Source organism: Pseudopodoces humilis, chromosome 12, assembly GCF_049639895.1.
Source record: "Pseudopodoces humilis isolate 2021_Gansu_Grassland_sample_001 chromosome 12, ASM4963989v1, whole genome shotgun sequence".
Classification (NCBI taxonomy): domain Eukaryota; kingdom Metazoa; phylum Chordata; class Aves; order Passeriformes; family Paridae; genus Pseudopodoces; species Pseudopodoces humilis.
The window spans coordinates 20,205,773-20,212,220 of record NC_142211.1 but is presented as its reverse complement, the minus strand read 5'-3'; the positions used below and the strand labels follow the sequence as shown (position 1 = coordinate 20,212,220).

Below are 6,448 nucleotides of genomic sequence, written 5' to 3'. Positions count from 1 at the left end.
ATTTATTGCAGAGGAATTTGACATTTTATAACCTAGGGTCATTGTGTTACTCCCATTTACATACGTCACACCTAAGTGCTATTGGCTAATTACAGGAGTCATTACCATACTATGTGGAGAAGGGGGGTTACTAACTTTCCGTTACATCCCAATATTTTCCGAACGCAAGGCCTTAAACTACAACATATTCCCCTCTCTTTATGAATAACTAATTTGCTTAAATATAAGGTGTATTAGTCTTAAAAATGAATAATATAAACTTAAGTAAAATATAGGATACATTATACTTAACTAAAAAGCTAAAAGCTTATAAAATAGATACTACAATTTTCATTGGTAAATATAAAGCACATGCAGTGACTAAGTATATTTTTAAAGCATCTGTTGCCTTTCTATAAACAAAATGTTAACTTTTTCTAGTCAGCTCTTAACAAAGGACACAAGCTTATTTAAAATACATGGTCCAAAGACCAGCACAAGTAAAATCATCACAACTGGTCCAATCAGGGTAGACACCAGGGTGGTCAGCCACAGAGCTTGATCGAACCAGGATTGGAACCAGCTTTGCTGGGCTTCTCTCTCTGCCTTCTGTTGAGACAGCCTGTCTCGTAGCTCTGCCATGGTGTCTCTCACTACTCCGGTGTGGTCTGTGTAGAAGCAGCACTCTTCTTTCAGGGCGATGCAGAGGCCTCCTTGCTGCATGAATAGAAGGTCGAGACCTCGCCTGTTCTGCAAAACAACTTCAGAGAGTGAGGAGACTGATTTTTCTAGAAAGGATATGGATTTCTCAATTCTCTGTAGATCTTCATCTACAGTCATTTGTAGCTGAGAGAGACTCTGACTCTGGGTTACCAGGGCGGAGACACCCGTGGCTGCTCCGGTTGCTCCCAAGCCAAGCAGCATTGCTATTGACAGTCCTGTCAACAGCTCTCTTTTCTGAAGGCGGCCTGCTCGCTCAAGGTACTGGTTCACTTCTTCTTTGGAGTGGTATAGGACCCTGGGGATGATAACAGCTAATACACAAAAGTCAACAGAGGAGTTAAAGCTTCGGGTATAAATGCAAGGGCTTAGCCCACTGCTTCAGGTGTGATAACTATAAAACAGCACAATTACTATAAGCAGTTTACCATATAAATGACACCATACTTGCAAACTCACAGCTAAAACTTTAACGTTAAATGAACTTTCAAAAATGCTTACACTACCTCTTAAAGGGAAAATACTTATACTTTATACTAACATAACAATTACTACACAGGTTAAACACTTTACCTTAAACTATTATCTAACTACTTTTAACATACATGTTCTGGTATATACGTAGTCTAAGTGTAAAAACAATTTGCTGAAAGGATAAACGCACAACTACAATTTGCTTTATATACAGTTAGATGGAGTCTTTACACTTCTTAGATCTTCTACAGAATTTCTCTAACAAGATTCAGTCTCGGAATGTTCACTGCTCCCGTGATGTCAGCTGGCAGTTGTTCGGTGACTGAGGGCTTTGATGTTGAAGTTGTTCTTCAGATCCTTCTAAATCTTAAAACAAAGGACAACTGAAAAATTGATAGAGGCATAACATCATAATAACAACATAAAATTTCTGTTGGCAACTGTCTGTGTGGTGTTCAGACACAACTGTGTCCTGACAGGTCCACTTTTGATCCACGTCTGAAGTACCAAGGCTGTGTGGTGACATCTCTGTTCACTGAATCTCATGTGTTCAGAGGCACACAGTCTGGTCAGATGGACAGGTGACCTTTCTGAACCTGCCAACAAAACACAGGCACTTGTCTCCTTGAAGTTAATAAATTACACTAATCAAATTGCTTTTAGGGTATCAATTTCCCCTGTTTTCTTAAAAAAAAATAAAAATGAGATGTACTTCTGTTCAACATTAACACAAAACCTTATACACAATTAGTAAGAACCTATAGCAGTTGAAAATCAATTAAATCATAAACATTATTAATAACATATGTAATATAAAAGTATTGCTAATTACTAAATCACTGCGCTAGCATCCCATAGTTAACAAACAAAGACAAAATATCATCAGTGAAGAATTGGATAAACACCTCTGGAAATGATTCTCCAAGCCCACTTCAAAATTGATCCAGCTGTCATATTAATAGGGTCAAATTGCTGAGTCAAAAGTGACTCAAATACTGATTTGGGACAGAAAACATCTGGATTTGTTGGCAAACATTCTGTCCAGGTAAAGTTAAGGCTTGGCCAGGGCCTTAAGCTTTAAACTGGAAAGATGCCTCTTAACATATTTCTAAAACAAGATTCTCAATAGTAGCAGCTATGAGATGCTTACAGCACAGCAAACTGTTAAAATGCATTTGTACAAAGCAAATGATCAAAAGCCTTAGGTACCAGACTAATTAAACCTTTCAGCAGTTGGTTTAATCAGAAGCCTTTCCCATGGCAGCTGATCTTCAGCAATGGTACATCTTAAAATTCTGGAAACACTGTTGTTAAATCTTTTTTCTATAGGGTAAATCATATGATCCTTCAACTCAACTTTAAAGAAATGCATCCTGCAAAAATTAACTGTAACTACAGTAATAATACTTGATGATCACTCCATATCATATAATATTACATTATCAGTAGATGTACAGAAAAGATAACATTTTTAAAACCTTCATGTATTGAGAATACTGAAACAAAAGAAAAATCTTTTGAGTTTCTTGGGATGCATAAATATCATCATTTTCCATGCTATTTTATAAAAACAAAACCAGCAGATATTATTAGAAATACAATATCTATATATATTTCACTATAAAATATCTATAAACTTTTTAATCTATTTTTGAAGGCACTTCAATAGAAACTTATTTTTAAATCTCAGTCTTAATTGCAACAATTTGCTGATTTATAAACAATACAATTTACAAAGCTTCTAATTTTTGAATTGTCCAATTAAAACTCTCTCTTTTTTATCCCTCTCCAAAATGTCCAGCTTTCTGTTGTTTCTCTTTTGTTTTGTTGCTTTGCTTTCCACGGTTTCACTAAAGTTGCCTGAGTTATTACACCGGTGGTTGTCATGGCGACAGCGTTTCTGGCTGCTGTGTGCTGCCATGTGTGTGTGTTTTGCTAAACCCGTCCATGCCGGGCTGGTTTTAAATCTGAAAAAAAACTCTAAAAACTACAACTGCATAAACTCATAATTACTTAAAACACAAAATTAACTCCAAAAGGGTATATAAACACTTTTTAAAAACTCAATAAATCATGACTTTGTAGCAAACTGGGTATTATCCTGGCGCTTCTTCTTAGAGACGGAGTGGGGGGGGTGAACCGCCTGCTCTGCTGTTGTAGCTCTGCTCCCATCCCCCTTCACATTTTTTATTGTTTCCTCTTCTGAGGACTCGGGCTCTGACCCTTCGTCGCTCATATCTTGATCAGAGTCAGAGCTCGACTGGCTGGCCACTTCCTGTTTCTCGTGCCTTTTTCTTGGGCTCCGGCCCTGCCTGCCACCCCTGTGGGTGGGCCATTCCCTCCCTCCTGGTTCTCCACGCCTTTCGTTCCACCCTCTACTCTGCCTTTCACCCCACCTTTCCCTCCGCCTTTCACCCCACCTTTCCCTTCGCCTTCTGCTCCCCCCTCCTTCCTCTCTTGCATTCCAATCTCTGTGCCTCTGTACCCATCCCCCGCGTCTTATCTCCTTCACTTCAGTTTCTCTTTCTTCTTCACATTCCTTTTCTCTCCCATCCCCCCAACTACGTTCCTCTTTCAATGCCAGCCTTTGTTCTTTGTTTTCACTTAAGATATTTCTTTCTCGCTGTATCTCTTTTTGCTCAGCACCATTTTTAGACACCAGGGAGGATGTTTCTCTCCGGGCTTTTCCCACGGCACTCCTGGCTTTTTCTGTTAACTTTCTCCAAAAGTCTCTTGCTTTCTGTTGTTTCTTCCAGAGCACACAAGGATTTTGGGACTGAGGGGACTCCCGGCCCCCCCCGGCTCAGCCGAGCTTCTCCCGTCTGGGGGCTGTAAAGCTCTGACCCCAAATTTCAGGGTAGCCAACATACAGTTCCTTGTTGCTCCCCAAATCCCTTTGGCAAGCATTTTAGTACATCTGTCCCACACCTTAGGGTGGATATACTTTACAAGCTGATTTACGACTTCAATAAACCAAAACCTTGCAATAGCAAGTGAATTAGGTTTACAACTTAATTGCAATCTGACCTTTATCAGTGATTCCATCTTCCTTCTGGGCCCAGGATTTCTCTCGCCAAGATCAGTCCAGCTATCTTGGCCGCTGCTCCTGATCCAGGGAATCCTTGCTTTCTGGGTTTTTTCCTGCTTTTCCTTCCGGGTTTCGTGCACCATTTGTAGGTTTTCAAGCAAGGCGGGCACCCTGGCTAGAGCCAGCATGGCGGCTATCCTCAGCCGCGCGGACCATAACCCACAGCATCAATGTGATGGATGGCGAATATGGCGTTTACTGCAGGGGAATTTGACATTTTATAACCTAGGGTCATTGTGTTACTCCCATTTACATACGTCACACCTAGGTGCTATTGGCTAATTACAGGAGTCATTACCATACTATGTGGAGAAGGGGGTTACTAACTTTCCGTTACATCCCAATATTTTCCGAACGCAAGGCCTTAAACTACAACATACAGGCTTACTACGAGATCTTTTCTTTGTACTATCAGGCTTATCCCCAGAGTTACATATCAGATCTCTTCCTAATAAATTATAATCTGCATCTTCAACCAGCAACTTATTTCCTAAACAAATCATAGTTTCTGACTCTATTTCTACATCTTTAATAACTGTGACCTTAAAGGGTTACCCTTTTTCCCCTACTACCATCATTTTATCCTTACTTTTCATGAATCCTCTTGGCAATTTTTGGATCGTACTCCGTTCGGCCCCTCTATCTGTCGTCCTGAAAACTCAGCTTCTGAGCTTGCTAACAGTTTTCTAAAGACTGTCCCAGGACAGTAACTGTAAACATAGATATGTGTACATTCTTTCTGTTACACGTCTTGTGATGGGCATCTCTCATGGCCAGTGCAGTGAGAAAGTGTTATCCTGACCATCCAATCCCTGGCCGTGGTAAGAAGCCTATAAATCCTGGGAGGAAAAATAAACTCTGCTCTTTCTTTCACCACACCTCTACCTGTGTCCGCGTGATCTATTCATCTTCAGCGGTAACATGTATCAATCAGAAAAAATACCTCTTCCTTTTGGGGTCAAATTTTTAATTTTATCAAAGGCTAGGGTGGTGGTTTGGACCCCAAAATAAAGAGCCCCTGATGCCCCTAGTCCTCTTGAAAGATCCTCTTCTGCATTCTTTTTCTACAATTCTTTTTTAGATTCCATTTCTTCTTGCAATAATAGCATTCAGGATGTCCATTCTGAGGACTCTCTAATGTCCCTTTCCATGGGATAGACTGCTTCTTTTGGGCTCCCTGGTTCTGTGCTGATCTTACAGGGCTTTGGGGGTGCTCTTGCTTCTGAACTTCCCTAACAGCTGCAACTAATACTTTTGCTTGAACCTTCTTTTTCCTCATCCCTCATCACATAAACCTTCTGAACTTCTCTCAACAATTCCTGTAATCCTCTCTCTTGCCAATTCTCCAACTTCTCAAGTTTCTTTCGTATATCTTCCCAGGATTTTGCTACAAATTGTGTTTTCAACAATGCTTCTCCTATTGGAGAATTAGGGTCTACTCCTGAATACATCTGCAGGCTTTCCCGTAATCTCTCAAGCCAGTCTGTAGGAGATTCGTCTCTCCCCTGGCATTCTCCAAATACTTTGCTAATGTTCTGCCTTTGGGGGACAGGTTCCCGGACCCCTTGTATTATCATATCCCTTAAATCTGTCATATTTCAATGACCCCCTTCTGTCTGAGCATCCCACCCGGGTCTTCTAGTCTCCAGGTACCCCTTGCGGATTTCAGCACTCCCATTCTCTCATTCCTGCCTGTATTATCATTTCTCTCTCCTCAGTAGTAAACAACGTCCTTAGTATAGCCTGCATATCATCCCACGTATACATACTGGGTCCCAGAAACTGGTCTAACCTGTCTGACACCCCCAGGGGGTCATCCATCAGCTTACCCATCCCCTTTTTGAAGGCTCGGACATCCCCAGTATTAAGGGGGACCTTAACATATCCGATTACCCCCGGCGCTGTCGGTATTTCCCTCAGCAGGAGGTTATGCCCCTTTTCCCTATCTTCGTCACTCGCTATTTTCACTACTAATTTTTTCTCTTATTTTCCTCTGTGTCCTCCTTGAAGAGGGAGAACAAGTAACTCTAGGGGGAGCGATTGGTCTCATGATCTGCACAGGCTGAGGTGGGGGTTGGGGTGTTAATTGTGAAGGCTGAATGAGCTGAGGCTGAGGTGCCAGGTATGGAGGTGGTAAATTGTCAGGTGGATCCCAAGCCTCGTTCTCAGTCTCAGCTGGCTTTCTGG

The 6,448-nt window shown here is 41.3% G+C and overlaps 1 pseudogene; it reads right to left on the bottom strand.

The window, feature by feature from the left end:
- Positions 1 to 5,236: 5,236 nt before the first annotated feature.
- Positions 5,237 to 5,838, bottom strand: LOC148183481 (uncharacterized; annotated as a pseudogene).
- Between the last annotated feature and the right edge of the window lie 610 nt (positions 5,839 to 6,448).